Source organism: Myotis brandtii, unplaced genomic scaffold (assembly GCF_000412655.1).
Source record: "Myotis brandtii unplaced genomic scaffold, ASM41265v1 scaffold982, whole genome shotgun sequence".
NCBI lineage: Eukaryota > Metazoa > Chordata > Mammalia > Chiroptera > Vespertilionidae > Myotis > Myotis brandtii.
The window spans coordinates 711,647-732,736 of NW_005372084.1; the positions used below are offsets into that span (position 1 = coordinate 711,647).

Below are 21,090 nucleotides of genomic sequence, written 5' to 3' on the forward strand. Positions count from 1 at the left end.
ATATATATATATAGAGAGAGAGAGAGAGAGAGAGAGAGAGAGAGAAAGAGAAATCTGTTGATGTCCCCTTTTTTCCCCATTGACCCCTTCTAACCCACACCTGCCCCCCCCCCCTCAGGCACCTTCATCACACTATTGTCTGTGCCCATTGGTTATGCAAATATGCATGCAAGTTCTTTGGTTGATCTCTTCCCACCCATCCATCCACCCACCCTTGACTTCCCTCTGAGATTCCACAGTCTGTTCCATGCTTCTGTGTCTCTGGATCTATTTTGCTCATCAGTTTATCTTGTCCTTTAGATTCTACATATGAGTGAGATCATGTGATACTTGTCTTTCTCTGACTGGCTTATTTCGCTTAGCATAATACTTTCCAGGTTCCTCCATGCTGTCTCAAAGGGTAAGAGATATTTTCTTAATTAGTAATGGTAAGGTCTTGACAACAACAAAAACAACAACTACAAAACTTAATTTCAGCCCTAACCTGTCTGGCTCAGTGGATAGAGCGTCGGCCTGTGGACTGAAAGGTCCCAGGTTCGATTCCGGTCAAGGGCATGTACCTTGGTTGCAGACACATCCCCAGTGGGGGGGTGTGCAGGAGGCAGCTGATCAATGTTTCTCTCTCATCAGTGTTTCTATCTCTCTATTCCTCTCCCTTCCTCTCTGTAAAAATCAATAAAATATTTTTAAAAACTTAATTTTAAAAATGGGCAAAGGACTTGAATATCTATTTCTCTAAAGAGCATATACAAATAGCCAAAAAGTATATTAAAAGATGCTCATATCACTAAACATCAGGGAAATGTAAGTCAAAACCACAATGAGATATCATCTCACACCAATCAGGGTGGCTGAGATCAAAATAACAAATGCTGTATGATTCCATTATGTGAGGGCCCTGGGGTAGCCAAATTCATGGAGACAGAAAGTAGAGCGGTGGGTTCCCAGGGCTGGGTGGGAGGGACAATAGGAGTTATTGTTTAACAGGTGTACAGTTTCTGCTTGGAGTAATGAAAATGATTGGAAATGGATCCTGGTGATGATTACACAATACAGGGGTGGGGAAAAGTAGGTTTACAGTTGTTTGTACACAAAACATAGAGCTTCTTCTGGTACTATTATTTATTTCTTATTGTATTGTCCATACAAACCATTGTAAGCCTACTTGTGCCCACCCCTGTATTGTAAATATACTTAATGCCACTGAACTGTACACTTAAAAGTGATTAAAATTATTTTGTGTATTTTAGCACAATTCAAACATTTTTTAATTTTTTTTAATATTGAGGTCTACAGAGGAAAGTCTGTTATTTTCAAATTTATTAACTATAAAATACTAACATTATAGACCCAATACTTTGTGCCAGGCCCTAAGACATTTTACATATATTAGATAATTAATTCCAACCATAATCTATGGGATATATTGGTATTATCCACAGTTGGTATATAATGAAATAGGCATGAAGAGGCTACAAATTTGCCCAAGATACACCTCTGGTGGGTAGTGAGCCTGGGATTCAAATGTGAGCAATCTGGCTCATCAGTGTGTAGTCTTAGCATTATTAGCTTTTCCAATTTGAGTCTGTAAGATCTTTATCCAAGATCATACATGTGGTAAGTATTATTTCATTTATACTTTTATTCGCCAATTTGTGGCTGTGATGCACAAAAAATAATTAAAAATCATAGTTTCTTTAACAGTGTAGTCTTCATCTATCATATGAACTGAGGAAAGAGTGCTTTCCTATAAGTCAAACACTGCATGAAAAAGCTGACTTCTTTTAAATATATTTTTATCGATTTCAGAGAGGAAGGGAGAGGGAAATAGAAACATCAATGATGAAAGAGAACCATTGATCAACTGCCTCCTGCACACCCCCTATTGGGGATGGAGCCCACAACCTGGGCATGTGCCCTGATCAGGAATTGAATCATGACCTCCTGGTTCCTAAATTGATCTCAACCACTGAGGCACGCTGGTCGGGCTAAGCTGACTTCTTAAAAAGGCCAAGAAATAATAAGTCCTACATTACATATTCAACAATAGAACCTTTAGATTTGTAAAGTATTTTCACAGTAAAAATATAAGTTAGCGTGGCCTTGGTTAAATTATGCATTATGAGCATTCTGTAATAATTTTATTATTAATAGTAATGACAAATTATAATTTCAGACTCTTCCAGCTTTTTAATGTATCACTTCATCTATTGTCTCTAATTTTATCCTCAATGCAACCTTGTACAAATGAAGACAGGGTATTGAGCAATTTGCTTAATGGCAGATCTGGGAATAAAACCCAGATTCTCTTGGGTGTGTTCAATAATTACTTGTTTATACACTGACCTCTTGGGATTCTCCTAAAGAAAAAGTGCTGTGAATCTTAGGCCAGCTCATAGACTCCCTTATGTCAATTTAAGTTAAAACAAAGTTACCCATTTAAAACATTTTTTGATTATGTGATAATTTTATTCATAAAACACCCCCAATTATGGTAACCAAATTAAGTAAAAAATTCAATCTCAACTCACCCTTTGAAATCTCAAATTTTGAATGCATTACAAAAATCTGTGCCACAGACAAGCTATACCTAAAAGGATGTTAAATGTAGGCATAAACCTTATTAAAACATTAAAAAAGAAATAATGAACTATAAACTAATCAGAGATTAAACAAAAAATGTTATTTTATTTTTAAAATAAAATATTTAGATATAATGACTATTGATAAAAAGATATATGTGATAACAATTTCCAAAGCTAATTTTGGAGTCTGGAAAATGAAAACAAAGAAAAAATTCATAATAGGTAAAGTAGAAGGAAGACCATCTATGAAATCCATTGGAACATCTAAAAACTAGAAAGGTGATTTTTATATATGTAATAAGATGGATATTGGAAACCCAAGAAAAATGATATGTAGATTTATTTTATAAATAAGAGTTTAGAAATTAATATCTAAGCCAGAATTTGAGCAGAAGTAGAATTGAGGCAGAACTCTGTAAATATCACAAGTTTTATGTTTCAAAATCTGTTAACAGGCTTCAAATCATGTATTTTTTGTATAATATAAGACATTTGAGACCCTGATAAGCTTATTAATTAGCTCTAAGTCACACAGGTAGACTGAACCCAGGATTCTTATACAGACTTGCCCTAATATATTCAGGGCTTGGCAAAAAGGACACAAGCCACAGCCCCCAGCCTGATAGGCTCCCTGCTCTTCTCTTCTCTTCTCTTCTCTTCTCTTCTCTTCTCTTCTCTTCTCTTCTCTAGCTTCTTTCTGCACCATGAGGGAAAATTCACATACACATAAACATGCATACACACACACATGCACACACATACACACACCCCTGCATACAAGCACATGGCCACACAAGCTCATACACATCTCAGCTCACAAATCCAAGGTCTGCCCAAGCACTATCCCCAGAACCACCCCCTCTTGTGTTCCCCTCAGAAGTAAACCTCTCCATGGTGCAGGCTGGGAGGTCAAGATAGGCTCTGAAAGCAGAGGGCTCTTTGGGTAGGGAATTCAGGGCCCCAGAAACCTAGATCATAGTGTAAAAGCTGGTGCTTGGGCTCTGGATGGGCACTTCTCCTTAACCCCAAGGATTCCTCCTGCAGTGGTGCTGTGGGGCAGGACTAGAATATGTTAAAGTAGGTCTTCTGAAATATGTTAATTTAGTCCAAGCCTTCCTTTCCCAGGTCCAAGGGTAGGATCTTTTTTGTAATCCTCACCTAAGGACATGCTTAGAGAGAGGAGAGAGAGAGAGAGAGAGAGAGAGAGAGAGAGAAATGATGTGAGAGAGAAACATTGATTGGTTGCATTCCATATGTGTCCTGACCTTTCAGTGCACAACACTCAACCGACTGAGCCATTTTGACAGGGCAAGAGTGGGACTTTTTATAAATCCCTTATGTTTGTACAGGGTTCATGATAAATGAAGCAGTTTCACACATATGATCTCATTTGGTCATTCAAGGACCCCATGATGTAAAAAAGATAAGGTGTCAATGAAAAAACTAAGGATCAGAGCTGATAGACTCAATGTCCCAAAGCTAGAAAGAAGCAGAGCTCAAGTCATACACTACTTACTTCTGCTCTGTTTCCATTTCCACCATTCAGTATCTACTCACCAAGCCATTCTCCATTGTGTGAAAGACCACGCTAGATCATAACCAAAATGGAGGGTCCAGAGCTCAGGACCTCAGGATTCTGGAGATATTTGGGCTGAATAAAATTATGATTCCACATACCCTAGCACAGATTACTAATTAATCATCTTAGTCTTCTTGGGCTGTCATAACAAAATACTACAGACTGGGTTGTTTAAATTACAGTTATAGAGACTTAGAGTCCAAGATCAAGATGTCTGCAAATTTGGTTTCTGGTGAGATTTCTCTTCCAGGTTTCTAAACAGCCACCTTCTTGTGCTGGCCTCACACGGCCTGTCCTCAGGGCACAGCATTTCCATCATCAAGCATTCTGGGGTCTCTTCCTATGAGGACACTAATCTTATGGGATCAGAGCCCCACTTTTATGACCTCATCTAACCTTTATCACCTCCTCACAGGTCTTATTTCCAAATACAGTCCCACTGAAGGCTAAGGCTTCAACCTATTAATTTTGAGGGAACACAAACATGTTATCTATAACATTAATTCAAATATGACATTTCTATTACAAAGGTAATGCCCAATAAGTAATTTATTTATCCCCCTATTGAATTGATTAAACTACACAAACATCTGATTACATTTTTTGTAACAAAGTACTTGAAGAGCTTCATATTCTAGACTGATCTACACATAATTACAAAAATGTGCTAAGTGTGGTGATAGACATGCAGGACATGCCATGGGTGACTGTCCCTCGTGTTGATGTCATGAGCAACACCTGGTGCTGACACCTTCACCTCTGCCCACCAGCCCTGGGTGGGGCTTCCCAGCTGCTGATGTGTCCACCCTAACAATGAACTAGAGGAGGCAACTTTTATCCCAATGGTAAACATACTTAAAATGACACTCTATATACCACTTTATATTCTGACACATTTAACCATTATTTACATATTATAGTCAGCAAACATTTATTGTGCCAGTGCTGGGGATAATATGGAGAACCAAACAAACAGGGGGCCTGCTCTCATGAAGCTCAGTCTATTAATTACATTGCAAGCATTTTTCTATGCCAAGGGAAACCTTTCTGCTGAGATAAATGTATGCTTCCATTGCCCAACTGTATGAAAATCTGTCCTAACGTTGAACATTCATGCTGTTTATAGTAAGTAAGTAGCTATGATCAATAGCATTGCTTACATTTTTATTCTTTCCTTGAGATAGAGTCTTCCTCTTCCCTGCTTTTAGATTTTAATATGGATTAATCCCAACAACAATGGAAGTACTCTTTATTTGACACAAGATAATATATTATGAACACTTGTATAATGCAAAATACTTTTTCTTTTACTTTGACAAAAGAAAGACAACATGGCCAGATATATAATTGTTGAGACAGAACCTCTTCTCAAGGTTCAATGGCCAATCTGCCACTCTTTTAGCCATTTAGCTTTGCGGAGATGTCTGACTCTGCTTGTTTGCCCCTTTTTTAATAGTAACTTTGTTGTTGTTCTGCCTGGACGCTTTGAGGATTTATTTTTAAGGTATTCTTAAATTAAGAGTTTGTGCAGTCTCTATCCCCCTTTCTGGGTTTCACTGACACACACATGGAAACTGTTCGATCTGCATCCTTAGATCATTTTTCCACTAGTGAAGTTGTCAACAATGACTCTGAATATTTGTTTGCTTTCCCCTTTATGGGTAGCTATAGTTCTTAAGTTTACATCTCCACTCTAGTCTTCAGATAGGTCATCTTCTTGAAATATTTAAATTCATTTTAGTTGTTTACTTGTTTTATAGAAGTTCTTTCCAAATGTGTCCCTCAGCTCAATGGTATAATTTTCCAAGTGTCAGCTCTGCCCTTCTCTGCACCCAGTACAGATTTTAGTTATCTTTCCCAATCTTTCATGGTACAGAAATTCATCTTCATCTCACCTGTCTTCTATGTGCACCGTTTGCCTTTCAGTTAGCCTTTTCTCTTCTTGTCATTTTCTGGGACTGTTCCGGAGAAGCTGAATCCTCACTTACCATACTGTTGATACCTAAGTAGTTTTATTTTATCTAGTTACTCACACAAATTATTTTCATAATTTACTTAGTCTGACTTTTAAGAAATATGATTCCTTTACTTTGATGTGACAATGTTTTATATGGTTCCCACATATGTTTTGTTTTTGTTGCTTTCTGCTGATTTATCCAGTAATCAGGAGATAACTGTGCAAACATATTCAATGTTTATCAGTGAACAGCAAAAGTATTTTACCTATTAATATGCCCTCTCTGGTTGCGTGCTCTTCTTGAATCTACAGGGCCTAATTACCAGTTTCCAATAGAATTTTGTCTGGTAGAGTCTCTCTAAACTTCACATCCATTACCTAGTTCTTTTCACCACAGATGAGTGAAGGGCATAGAATGCTATAATAGTCAGTACAAAATGCCACCCACACACACCCCACCCAATGTTCTCTTGTGGCAACTATACTACTCAAAATGAAATTCATTTATATCTATTCTCCAACCCCAAGCTACTGTCTGCCTGGTTGTTTTGTGAGGCTTTGTATTTCTGACTAGGAAGAAATAAGACTGGTGGCCTATATACTGCTTCCAAGAGTGATGATTATATGAGACAATTATCTCACAAGGAAGTAGACACGGCGAGGGGGGGGGATGGATATCCACACTTTAAATGGAATTATTTTTATTAAGATTGGACCATGTTTGCTTTTTTCAGTCCAAGTGCATCTTCCTTGCAGTTACTAGATCATCCTTCCTGATTCCAGTAATAGGATCATTGCTAGTGTTGTTTGTTTTTCTTCTTTGTTTATTTGTTTGCTTTGCTGTTGTCAATTTTTAGCTTTGAATATCTCAGAGGAACTTGGAAAATTTTATATCAGGGGCTGCTAGCTACATGCTATGTTAAACCTGAGAAATAAAAAATTTCAATTTGAAATTGTATTTACACAGATAAACACACAAAGAATTTTTTTGACCCCTGTGATTAGACAAAGTCTCTCAAGGTTAGGCTACCCTTTTAAACTAGTTACAGGTTATGTGAATAAAGGCCTTGCCAAGTCAGATCTAAATGCACAGGCCCCTTGTTGTTCAATTACTAGTCAAACCCAAGATGCTAGTGTATTGTGATTAAAATGATAGAAATATTTTTATCCCTGAGGATTTATCCTTGTGTGCTTTTTAAAAGACCCCTTGACCATCACTTCATACCATCTGGGAACCACTTTAAAGTTATGCCAGTTCTAAGGAAAGAGTAAGGATCAATGATAATCTGTTGAACCTTTCCCTCAACTACGCACACACACAAATATGCACACACAAGTTCACACACACGTGCTCACATAAGCACTGTTGAGAGAACAAATACAGAGTTAGTCAAGCGTAAGCTCATCACATGAGGGCAGGGTTATCAGCACATTGCAAAACCCACTCCCATTAGCATATCCACAAGAAAATAAATAAATTACCTCCTTCAGGGACAATTGTAGTTCCATAAGGGAAGCTTGACAATATTATGAGTCACTCCAAGAAAGTCTGTCATCATGTTTAATTATATTTTCAACTATTAAAATAAAACATGCCCAAATAAAATAGCATAAGCAACAACATTTATCTTTCTATTATGTGAGAAAGCATAAAAGAAGAGAGTATAATACCATAAATGACACCATTCAAGTTTGCATCTTTATTCCTGAAACCCACTTACAAAACAATAGGACAGGGCACCATGGGAATAAAGGATCATTTTCCGTTAGACTTTAGTAACATAATTAAAAGCATGACTGGAGCACAGTTCCTGGGTTCTATTTCCAGGAGATTATATCAAAATGATACAGAATAGTTCACATCCTTTCTTATTTGCAAATATTATTATAATAAATTCCTTGTCAGATCATTGCATAATATACCAATTAATTTTAGTGATTGGCTAAGTGATGACAATCTCTCACATAATGAATAATGTTGCACAAGAATAATATCTCAGATTTATGATTGTAACTGTTTCTTTAACTTTGTTTCTTTTTTATTTTACCTCCCACAGCTAAAGGTCAGAAAGTGGTTAGAATGATACAGACAAAAATAAGAGAAATGTCAAAATAATGGATGTGAAACTTTTAAAAAATAGCCTTTATTTTGAAGCTTTTCATGGGTTTTTATACAAACAACAGAAAAAGAAAGACTAAATGTCTGCCCAGCTCTGGGCCTGATGTGCAGTAGACTACATGGCAAACAAGCTTCTGGATTTTTGAAGGGTACCAGTCCTTATCCCAGAGCCTGGCACATTGTAGGTACTCAAAAGTTATTAAATGAACATTAATTGATCGATTACTTTTGTTTTAGAAGCTTCTATTCAACAAGAACACTTAATTCATTAACCAAAAATACATTTATTGGAATTGTTTCTGTAAAATTTATTTTCTTTCTGGCTATGTTCCCCTATCTTTTCAAATGAGGCAAACCAGATTGTCTAACATCACAGATACTTCTAATTTGTATTAGTGTCCAATTATGTACATTACTAAAGGCATATTATCTGCCCGTAGCCCTGCACTTTTTGCTTTAGAAAGCCATGGCGATCCCATTTAAATTATTTCAACCTGTTCACTTCCGGTAGTTGTAATGGCAGAGCCTTCTGGGCTCTGTAACATAATAGCTTCCCTTTATCACGCTGAATGGTTTATTAGAGCCTGCTTGTGCCGATGATGTAGTTTTACCATGGTGAGGCCACCCCTCCAGGGCTTTCCACTCTGTTTGGGGACTCTTCTGTCATTTTAATGTTTAGGGGTTTGTTTGTTTTCTTGTGGAAGGGACTTCCATTTAATTTTAGCATTATTTGCATTATTTATTATCGGGAGACAAATTGAAGACCGGGGGATTGAGAACAGTGCGCTGTGCTTCAGAACCGCGCTGCGGTCTGTGGCAGACCCGTATCACTGCGCACATTCCGTCCCTCCGAGTCATCCCACAGACTCTCGCTCAAATGCACACTGCTGCTTTCAGTTACAGAAACAAATGGAAAAATAATGCTTGGCCTCTTTCAAAACTTGAATTTCACAAATCCAACTGCTCTCCCATTCTTAGTAGACTTGCAGACTCTGCCCATTTCCCTTTGTCGTTTTCATCTCTGGGCTCTGGCCCCGGGCCAGAAAACATAGCAGCCTGGGCTAGAGGTTGTGGTACCCAATTCTGAGTGAGATTAAAGCCCTTGTTCGTTCTGGCTTCTAACTCCACGCTAAGGCCCAGACTTCTGCCTTGCACTCTGTTCTGCAACCTGCCGGATCCTCTGCCCCATACTTCCATCTCAGAAGGAGGGACCTTTCATGGAACCTCAGCCCACAAGACACCAGGGGGCTCAGCCTGTTTTTGGGTTTAATTCTCTCCAGTCTGTTTTGTGAATCCAGCAACTGGGGTTATGCTTTTCCTGGCTGTTCTCCCCACTATCTAAAAGGGACTTTTGTTATCAATCAGGTTCACCCTCAGAAGACCTGCGAGATAATGACTAACCTAATGACACAAAAGGGAATTAGAAAACAAAATGTTATTTTCCCAAAAGAAATATAATTTTCATAAATTAAACATATCATGACTGAAAAAGTATGATATTACTTAATTGATGTAACTTCAGAAAAGGAAGAACATAATATTCCAAATTGAATTTGATAAGGATTGATTGACCGATCTCAGCTTCCATTCAACCACAGACATCAGAAATACCTTTGTGTTTTTTCAGGTCACTTCTGAAATCAGACAAAAGAAAAGCAGTTACTAAATAGTAATGTAAAGGGTCAGTCAGTGTAACTAACAAAAACCTTGTCATTTTCAGATCAATCAACAATACCCAAAGGCTACAATCATGCCTTCCTTAACAATGTCAATGAGTTGAAAGATTTAATTAGAGGTAAAATACAATGATCAAGAAACATGAAAAGAAAAAATACTGTGGATAATGATAAAAAACTAAATACCTATAAAACCGTCTCCCGGTAACTTTGCCATGGATTAGATTGATCTGGGATTGTAGGCCTTCAACAGCCCTTGAAATGGTGAAATTATTTGCATATCAACCTTCAGAGACCACTTTATTCCAGTGAGAATCAGCAAAGAATATAGAAAATCAATGGGGCTGAATTCTTCCAAATTTAGGCAGGCTGCAACACAAAGATACCCTTCCTGGTGACACATCCAAATGAACTCCATCCAAAATCAAACCTTTTTGGGTAAAAAAGCTAATGAATAAATTCCAGCACCACTTTTTTTCTGGTATGCAAATTTTCTTTGGCACAAGAAAATTTCTGTATAACAAAAATCTCATTGAATTTAGTGAAATCCATGCAGCAGCCAAAAGTCAATACCATTTAGATGCCAAATGTTACAATCACTTTTATTGTTTGATTGACTTCAAAAACTAACCCACAAAATATCCTTGATCTCTGTTCAGTTTCTGGGAATTTCAGAAAAAATTCTAGTTAATGGCTTAGTAATATGCATTTATACTTATTTTATTCAGAGCCGGAAAATACTAAAGTCACTGGCATGTGAATTGTTCCATAAATGATTTTTCTCCAAATATAGACTGACTACAGTGAAACTTCATGCTTTCTTTTAATATCTGAGTTGTTTAATCAAACACTAGGCTCAGAACACTTGATTCTCTCAACTTTGTGATCACCTCATTCGAAGCGGTAAGTAGCATGTAATAATGTAAGAATCCAAACAGGATGCTGAGCTATCTGTAATTCCTCACTCACTAAATCTTGACCTGAAACATAAATTTAAAAGAAACTGCTCAAAACAATGGAACTATTTCTGCTTTTCTGTGTATAGCTTCCAATTTGTGTTTGGTCTGAGTTTATATCTGTAATTCCTCACTCACTAAATCTTGACCTGCAACATAAATTAAAAGAAACTGCTCAAAACAATGGAACTATTTCGGCTTCTCTGTGTATAGCTTCCAATTTGTGTTTGGTCTGAGTTTAAAAACAAAACAAAACTTCACATTAATGTTTAAGATAACTAAAATCAGATCTCACTTCTTAGTAATAGACCCTTAGAGTCCATACTGTGATGCAAATAGGCTTCCCTACTGGAGATAACAGGACCTGCTATGAGGCTGGCTGCCTATTAGAACAAGGCCTTCCGAGGTTTCAGTTCAAAGCTGAAGAAATTCCCCCTCATTTCACTTACTATGACCTAGATTTTAGAGAATTACGTAATTTTAAGTAACAAGATGTATCAATCTGGCTTTCTCGGACTAGTTTTGTTTTTAATACTCTCTATCCTTGGCATCTAGCAGGATGCCCAGCCTGTAGTAGTACTTAGTAAATATTTGATAAATGAATAAGTACCTAAAATGAATAAGTATCTTAGCTAATCTTGTTACTTATTAAGTGACGGACAGCTTTTTAAAAATTCATATCCTTGAAAAAAGTTTCTACAAATACAGGGGATATCGTCCCAAAATATTTAATGTGGGAGTGGGAAGCAGATTTAACTAAACATATGAAAAAGAAATTTCTCAAGCAGGAATCTAACCAGGATTTCTGGTTCAGCTTTCTTAATTCTATGTCATAAAATATTTAGGTCCCATTATTAGTTTTTTTAAAGCACTGCAGATTTCACAAACCAATGGTTCATCATTTATTTTAATACTTTATAGTTTTAAGAGAGACAAAAGGAAGAAGCCAAAAGCCACTCATGCCCTTCTCCTTCAAAGCATAATGTTAATTAAAATAAAGAATCAACGTAAACACAGACAGAAGATGATCTCAGCTTCAAGTATCCTCAGAAAGTTGTTATTGCCCTACCACACATACACACACCACCCAAAGAATCAGTCTGCACCACTTTCAATTCTATCCTCAGAACAATATATAACAATGGTATTCTCCAGTAAGAAGAAAGTTGGTGTCAAAAAACATAGAAATAATAGCTAAGAAACATAGTTATGAATATAGTTAGAAGTCTGTGTGTGAATCATATATAATAGTATTGATTTTAGAGACTGGTCACCCTTCCTTTCACCCTAGCACCACCAATTCATAATTGTGTGATTTAATATGCTTTCTCATCTCTCAAGTTGGCCAATAATGCCAGCTCCATAAGATTGCTTATGACATTGAATGGTCAGGCACCTCGTAAGTATGAAATGTCTATACTTCCTGCATGCACACATATGTGTGTACATGATGTTTTGAGTAATTTTTAAAAATCTAAATATTTTTCCTAAAATTTGTATTATTCAGGATTTTAAAGCAAAGGAATGTGCCCTAATGACGATATGCCTGATGGTTAACAGAAACAAATTTATCTGGCTAAATATAGAGGCTATTTATAAAATGAAATTGTATCTTATTATTGAGACTGTAACCTAACATTTAAAATATTGTAAATCAACAATATGTACTTTCATCTTTATATTTTATTTCTACATAGCCTAACATGTTATGATTAATTCTGAGCACCTATAACATAATCTTAAACTCTAATGTGACAAGTCAGAAAAATGAAAGAGTTTTTTTTAATCCAGACTTTCATAATTTAAAATGTAACCTTTTGGTTTACATGATGCCTGCAAGCAGTGACATGGCTGTTGACGACATTAATATCACTATTTCTGTCACTAAAATCTATAGCAAATACATTAGCAGCCACAAATGGAGGTAGTTTTTCAGAGTTTACTAATTGAATTGCTGCTGTGAACTTAGTTTTGCAGTGTTAATACATAAAAATACATAGCTGAGAAAGAAACTCAAATCCTGGGAAGATACCTGAACAGATTGATAGCTACCTTTGAATCTATATACTTGTGTTTAAGTGACATACTGTGTTCTTATTATTGATATTGTGGAATGACATTCCCCAAATGGTGATCAAATAGACAAAGGCTATCTGTTTGAGACAGAACAATTTACCAAACATCCTAAAGTAAAATCAAGTACTAACGAAGCAAAAGAGCAGATGCTCTTGGATGCAGAATCTAGAATTAACTGAATTCTTACTCAGTTTGAAATTGGCTGTATCTACCTTCAGCCTTCCAATACCTCTCAGAGCTAAAAGGTATTTAGGTTCAATGCACACTTTCCTGGTGGTAACATTTGGGAATGTAGATAGATGATGATCTATTAGAGAGGTGAGGCTGGCATTCAAACACCAGCAGTCCTACTGCAGAGCCTTCCCTTAACCATGGCAGGACCTTGCCTTTTCCTTAGAAGGTAAAGTTACCATCTGATATTCCTGGATAATGAAAGAAATGTGATTTTCAATTCTGAACAATTGGTATTTTTTTTTTAAAAAAAATCACTCTGGTTGCTGGTTTGATTCCCGGTCAGGGCATATGCCTGGGTTGCAGGCTCGATCCTTGGTAGGGGGGTGTGCAGGAGGCAGCTGATTGATATTTTACTCTCACATTAATGTTTCTCTCTCTCTCTATTTCTCTTTCTCTATAAAAATCAATAAATATATATTTTTTTTAAAAATACTCTTTCTATTATAAAGAAAAAAATCATTCTGATGTCTCTACTCCCCAATTTTGCCATTATTTAATAGGATTAAAAGCTGAAAGTCACTTTCTTTACTCAATCTATTATGAGTCCCAGATATTTAGAACTGGATAGTTTTTCTGCCACTGCTTACTGGCCTTCTCATTCTGTACGTGGGGAAATGGGGTAGGGAGGTGATGAGCATGAAGATGGCCTCATTCAGAGTCATGAGTTGATTGGTGGCCCAAGACCCCTGGCTCCTGGAACCTGGCTCATTCCACCTCCTGTCTCAGCAGAGTGTCCCAATGATGGGTTTCCTAAAATTCAATGTTCCTTATACACTTTCAGAGAAAACATAGACAGTATTCATTAGATATCATTGCCTTAGTTATTATCCAAGTTGTAAACGAATAAAGACATTTTGTTTAAAGCAGAATTTTACACCATTGGGCATTGGTCACAAATTCAATATTCTTCTAAGAATTAATCTAAGAATAGGAAAAGACAAATACACTTTTATTTGATAGTACATCTGTACTATTAAAAGAAGAAACTCTCCAAGTAAAACAAGTTATTGGCAGTAAAATGTGGGGTTTCCCCATCAATTTTAATATCAAATACCATATTGGGAAACCCCAACTGCTGGCATCAAGAGAACAAAAGGATTCATAAATGGGATGTTGTTCGAATGTGCCTTTGTCAATGACTCTCTCTTTTTCCATTTATGCTCTGTTCTTTGTAATTACCTAAACAACAAAACATAATCTTAATTTTATATATTTGACTTTGTGATTAACTTGTTCCATGTGGAACTTAAAGGTATATCACATAACCTCTAAGAACTCATTCATCTTTCCTAAGGTTATTTAAATAATACTAATTCTAAATCCCCACATATTATGATTTGCCCTAAGGTGGTAACTGAAAAGCTAAGAAAAAATAAAATGACTCATGAATAATTGGACATTTGATATTTAATATTTGAAGCTTCTCAGAATAGTTGAGACTTTGTTCTTACCAATAAAGTTTCATGTATTTGAATCAAATAATATCAGCGTTTGCTAAACACCAAACTTTATTCATTTCATATCTATGTTAAACAAAGGTGGAAGGTCATATATTAAAACAAAGGGGAAGCTGATAACGTTTTTTAAAAGGGGGTTTACTTTTATTCTTATTTGAAATTCATTATCAAAATGAACATAGTCCTGGCCAGGTAGCATAGTTGGTTGGAGCATTGTCCCATACATGAGAAGGTTATGGTTTGATTCCCAGTCAGGGCATATACTTAGGTTGTGGTTTTGCTCCCCAGTCACTAGGATAGCATACAGGAAGCAACTGATCAATGTTTCTCTTTAAGTCAATAAACATATCCTCAGGGGTGAGGGGGGGGTGTCAAATGAACATAAAAAATAAGAAAACACCAAAAGTTCTGTAATTTAATCTTAGATGTAATAATGGAATATTTTTACATATCCATATTTTTCATGAATATCAATTAGGATATTTTACTGCATTGCAGTATTACTGTTGATCTTCAACCTTTGTAAGTTCCTTAAAATTGTACATTGTATTTTGTTTCATAATGATGTGTACAATCTACATATATAAAAGGCTAATATGCTAAGTGTCTGTCTGGGTAATGATGTTATGTAGCAATACTCAGCTTCCTCTCCCTAGCGACTAGCCTCCTTACAGTTTCTTCAGCCCAGGAACACGACTTGCTTTATAGCCAGGTGCAAACATTTCACATTGTAATCAAATGTCTGTGAAGCATTTTCCCTCATCTCATTTGATCCTTACAGAAGTCCTGGAGTAGGTAGATAGGAGACTTGGTGGAATCCTATTTTCTTTTCATTAGCCAGAAAACAGAGATTTAGAACAGCAGTCGCCAACTTTTAGGACCTCACGGACCACCAGTGGTCTGCGGACCACCAGTTAGCGACCACTGATTTAGAAAGTTTAGAAACTTGATCTGACTGAAAAAAGTAAGAAATAGTAGACCTTGAAAATGACTTCAGGTTTTCTCACTGTGCAGAATATAGTCAAACACTGCTGCAGTTAAATATTTTACTCTTTGTTCTCCCTGGGTGATCTACAATAATAATCTGCTTTGTGTTGATATTTACTGCTGTGTTGCTAACAATTACCTGAAAGAGAAGTTGGGGTGCTTCACTGGACTGGAAAAAGTTAAGCTACATCAGAAAGCAGGTCTAATAAAGCAAGTTTATTCCATATCTATAAAAGGCTAAGTTGACACGCGCATGCACGATACATATAAAGCTCTCACTGGCGCCAATCACATGCGTGTGTTTCCATCTGTCATTGTTGATCGTGAATTTGGTTGACACTTCTATTATAGAGAAAGAGTGAATAGCGATATTAAAATATTGCTCCTAATTCATTTCCTTTCAATGTGCACAAATCCGTGCACTGGGCCACTAGTATAGATCATAAAATCAGACTGTGAGAGAATGTGAGTCAGAGGAACCTAATAGATTTTGATCTAATGGGAAAAGTATAAATCTGGATTTCTTGCTTCCATCAAATGTATAAACTCAGCTTCACTGTTTTGAGCCTTGGTTTCCTTTCCATATAGAGGGGAGTGATAATACCTGCTAATTTTAATGAGGATTAAGGGACTATAGGGCTAGCATTCAACATTGGTATTATTATTGTTACTATTTAATCCCCCCTTCTTGGAAATGGGAAAGTCTGACAGCCATAGGGAGAAATGCCTAAACAAAGGTCACGAGGTCTTCAGGTCCTGTATTCAGGTTATGATCCCACCTCCCGGGGGAGTTAGCTTCATCTGTTTCAAATACACCTTTATGCCAGGCTTTCTGGTTAGGCTTTAAAAATAAAGGGGGGAAATCTTTCCATGGTAAAAACTGATTTGATTCCCACTCTTGATAGCTGAATACTGGAAGGACAGGACCAGTAGTCCTCCGGGGACTAGCAATAAGGGACTATAGGAACATGAGACCTACGCTACCTCAACACATTTCTTCTGCTTACTGCATGTGTCATGACTAAACTCAGGAAGCCTCTCCCTGAAGGGTTATCAATCGGGAGCATTACCTCCACCACAGGAAAGAAAATTGGTGGGACTGGGGGCGAAAGAGTAGGTGGCCCAGTGAGTTACCAGCCAGTTGTTAATGGGGGCCCAACATAGCTCCCTTTCCTAACTCTTTTCCTGTTGTCCTCTTTTTTTCTGTTCTCTAGCTGACACCCTAGGAGGAAGTAGGTGGTGCACTCTGACACTGTTGTCTGCCTCCTTGCTTCGCTCTGCTCTGCCTTATCTATTCCTCCAAAGAACGTTTTTGCAGCTTAGTTAGATATTAACAGGAAAGTGCCAATTATTCTCATCAAGGTCAACGGTTATTTACTTTCAATCTTCTGTGGCATATTTGCTCAGAAATCTAGGTAAGTCTCCAGTGGCCCACATTCCAGGCAATGTGAAGGAGTTGTTTGTAAGTGGTGTCTGCTGGTCCCCACATTGAAAAATTGGAAGCACAAGGAGTCCAGTGAAGCTAACTTTGCACATAAAACATGACTGCTGTGGTACTTCCCAATGGGAATCTGGCTTCCTACTGGAAGGCTGGTCTGTTTACTTATAAAACTCATATGGCTCATGAAATTTGCTTTCTTTTAGCTCATTAAAGCTTTTATTTCTTAAGAAAGAAAAGTGGGGGGGGGACTCCCAGCATTCATTTCTCTGCTGGTAGCTCTTTAGGGATTCCACTCTCCCTTCTGAATTGTGCTCCTTTGACATGGATTCCCAAATGATCTGCTGATTTACCACCACCCTGGCTCCTTTCCTGACAGCTGGTCTGCACTTTGTTATGGGAGTTCCCTAAGTCAGAGCTGGCGCACTTTATGGTTGTTAATTTATAGTGCCACAGGTGTGTTTCTGAACAATTTAATAAATGTAATTGAACCCATTATATACCAAATAAGTTGTTTCACAAAGTTTTATTCATAGGGTTGCCATCTACTGAGGGACACTAGTAATTACTCTTATGTTGTGTAATAATTAATCTAGATATTCCCACAAAAACAGAAAAATCATCTTGACACCTGTTTTTCTTCAAATTAATACAGCGATCACTGGCTTGGAGCCAATGACAAAGAATGCTTTAAAAGATAAAGGTATACTAAGGACTTCCCTAGTTTGTTTTGGAAAGGGACTGCATTGAATAGCACACCTTGTATATATTCAGAAAAGACCAGATCATTATATGCACCCATTTGTTTTGGAGCACTGTTATGCCTCAGCCATTTGAAAAAGTTTAATTATTTATCTTGTGTGGGGGAAGAATAAAAGTCACATGGCTATCTAAAGATGCTGCTAATGTAGGTTAAAATACTTTTCCATGAGTGTTTTTGAGATTTAATGTTAATATGCAGTTTTATTACTCCATAGAAGGGAAATAAAATGTAATGCTGAGAACTTAATGCCCCCAACATATTAAATAGAGACCAAAGAATTCTGCTTCATAGACAAAAGTTGTCACTGAGATGATAATTTGTATTTGTTTGTTCAAATACTGTGGAGTACTTAGGATGCATGATCATTGTGGGCTCCTCTTGAAATTGTTCGTACTTTCAATTAAGTCAAAACATTTCGATTACTAATGTTAGGAGAGGTGGCTAAATTTATTAGACTAGATTCTTAGTAGAAGAAATATCAGAGATCTGCATTGACTGATCTAGTTTGTGAGAGAAATTTCTAATATTTGTGGTTTAATCACAGACTCAATGGCAGAGGATGAGAAGCAGTTGGAGGTAAAGAAAAGAAGTCTGAATCAGACATGCAGTCTCGGTCCAGCTTCTACTGCTAATGAGCTAGGCCATCTGGACCTCCATTTTTTACATGTACAATGAACTGCTCAGACAAGATGATCTCTCAGGCCCCTTCAGTCTTTAAAATAACTCGGGGTCAAAGCTGCCATACATGCCACTTGCCAATGTTAAAGTTTCTGGGATGACAAGGAAGTCATTTGGTGCCTAAGTTGCCCTAAGACTGAACAGCTGCTTTTAAACCTGGCTGGACCTGCTGGTTCACAAACCTTAGTCTTTTTAAAAATTTATCTTTATTGTTGAAAGAATTACAGATGCCCCCCTTGTCCTCCCATTCACTACCTCCACTCTGAACCCACAACCCTGGGCCTTCACCACACTATTATCTGTATCCATGGGCTATGCATATATATGCATATAAGTTCCCTGTTAATCTCTCCCCACCCACCCACCTCCACCTTCCCTCTGAGATTCCACAGTCTGTTCCATGCTTCTGTGTCTCTGGATCTATTTTGTTCATCAGTTTATTTTGTTCATTAGATTCCACAAATGAGTGAGATCATGTGATATTTGTCTTTCTCTGACTGGCTTATTTCACTTAGCATAATAATCTCCAGGTCCCTCCATGCTGTCTCAAAGAGTAAGAGATTCTTCTTTTTTACTGCTGCATAGTATTCCATGGAGTAAATGTACCACAGCTTTTTTTATCCACTCATCTACTGGTGAGCACTTGGGCTATTTCCAGATCTTAGCTATTGTAAATTGTGCTGTTATGAACATAGGGGTGTATATATTCTTTCTGATTGGTGTTTTAGGTTTCTTAAGATATATTCCTAGAAGCGGGATCACTGGGTCAAATGGTCCATTTTTAACGTTTTGAGGAAACTCCATACTGTTGTCCACAGTGGCTTCAGCAGTGTGCATTCCCACCAGCAGTGACAAACCTTAGTCTTGACCTGGATTTGAATTTCTAATCCCTAGTGGTATGATTATCTTCCCAGCAGTATGATTCCCCTTGAGAGCCATTTCTAAATAACTTCATATTAAGTCACTATGGACTTCCATTTTTAAATTACTATGGTAGATAAAAATGGACATTGTTATTATTTTCTACTAGAGGCCCAGTACACAAGAATCGGGCCTCTCTCAGTCCGGGACCCCTCAGGATCGGGCCTAAGCTGTCAGACATCCCTCTCGCAGCCCAGGGCTCTAGCAGTCCGGGACCCTTGCTCCTTAACACTGGCCTGCAGTGGAGGCAGGAGAAGCTCCTGCCACCGCCACTGTGCTCGCCAGCCATGAGCCCAGCTTCTGGCTGAGCAGCGCTCCCCTCTGTGGGAGCTCACTGACGGCCAGGGGGCAACTCCTGTGTTGAGCGTCTGCCCCCTGGTGGTCAGTGTGCATCATAGCGACTAGTCATTCTGCTGTTTGGTCAATTTGTATAGTACGCTTTTATTATATAGGACTGGTGACAATGCATAATATAGCCATTTTCAATAAAGATAAATAAATACATATATGTCATAGACTGCACATTTGATCTTCTAATCAGAAGAAAATACAAGCATCTTTATTTAAAGTACATATAAGAGTATTTTTGAAAAAGTCATCTATAATAATAAAAACATAATATGCTAATTAAACTAGATGTCCTTCTGGATGACCTTCTGGATGAAGCTGGGCTGAGAGGGAAGCCCGGGTTCCAGGTGCCTGCCAGTGGCTGGAGGGAAGCCCAGGTCCCAGGTGCCAGAGGGAAGCAGGTACCGGCAGCGGGGGAAAGGAAGGCCTAGTCTTGCACGAATTTGGTGCATTGGGCCTCAGTGATTTAATAAGAGGAATGTTCTTTGCCATTCAAGAGAAAGATACCATTCCTAGGATGACAAGGAAGGATTTGATGAGGTGTTGTCTAAGACAGAATGCCTATTTTGGTCTTTTAAACCACAACATTTAAGACTATGTTTTACACACACACACACACACACACACACACACACACACACACACACTCCAGGCTCTAGAATACACTGCTCAAGACTTAATTTAAGGGGGGAAGAAAAATTAAGTACTGAATTTTTCATCTTCTCAAAGGGGCAGTTAGAAGCTGCTACTTTGCTCTTTACCTTGACAGTTACATGAATAAAATGTTTTAAGTTCTTTTGGAAAAAAATTAAAACAGCAACTGGTACAATGAAAAAAAGAGTGGCTACCTTTCAAATTGTTGTGAAAAATAATACAAGAGAAATTAAGCATTAAAATAAAAGTATAAATCAAGATGACTAAGGTAGAACAGGCATAATAAAAAATAAAAGGTCTAAATTCCCCGTTTACAAGGCAGACTCTTAAAAAAATCATTGAAAATAAAATCTAATATTTTATTCTTTACAAGAAACTTTTCAAAAGTAAAACAGCACAAACATATATCATACATAAGGCTCTAGAGCAGTGGTTCTCAACCTTCCTAATGCCTCGACCCTTTAATACAGTTCCTCACGTTGTGGTGACCCCCAACCATAAAATCATTTCCGTTGCTACTTCATAACTGTAATTTTGCTACTGTTATGAATCGTAATGTAAATATCTGATATGCAGGATGTATTTTCATTGTCACAAATTGAACATAATTAAAGCATAGTGATTAATCACAAAAACAATATGTAATTATATATGTGTTTTCC

General features: G+C 37.3%; 1 long non-coding RNA gene across 1 annotated transcript in view; it reads right to left on the minus strand.

Annotated features, from left to right (window-relative positions):
• LOC106724803 overlaps positions 1-21,090 on the minus strand; it is a 24,124-nt gene that overhangs the window by 1,884 nt on the left and 1,150 nt on the right. The window contains exon 2 of the long non-coding RNA XR_001360638.1: positions 18,794-18,797. This is a non-coding gene — a long non-coding RNA (uncharacterized LOC106724803). The remainder of the gene's footprint in view (positions 1-18,793; positions 18,798-21,090) is intronic.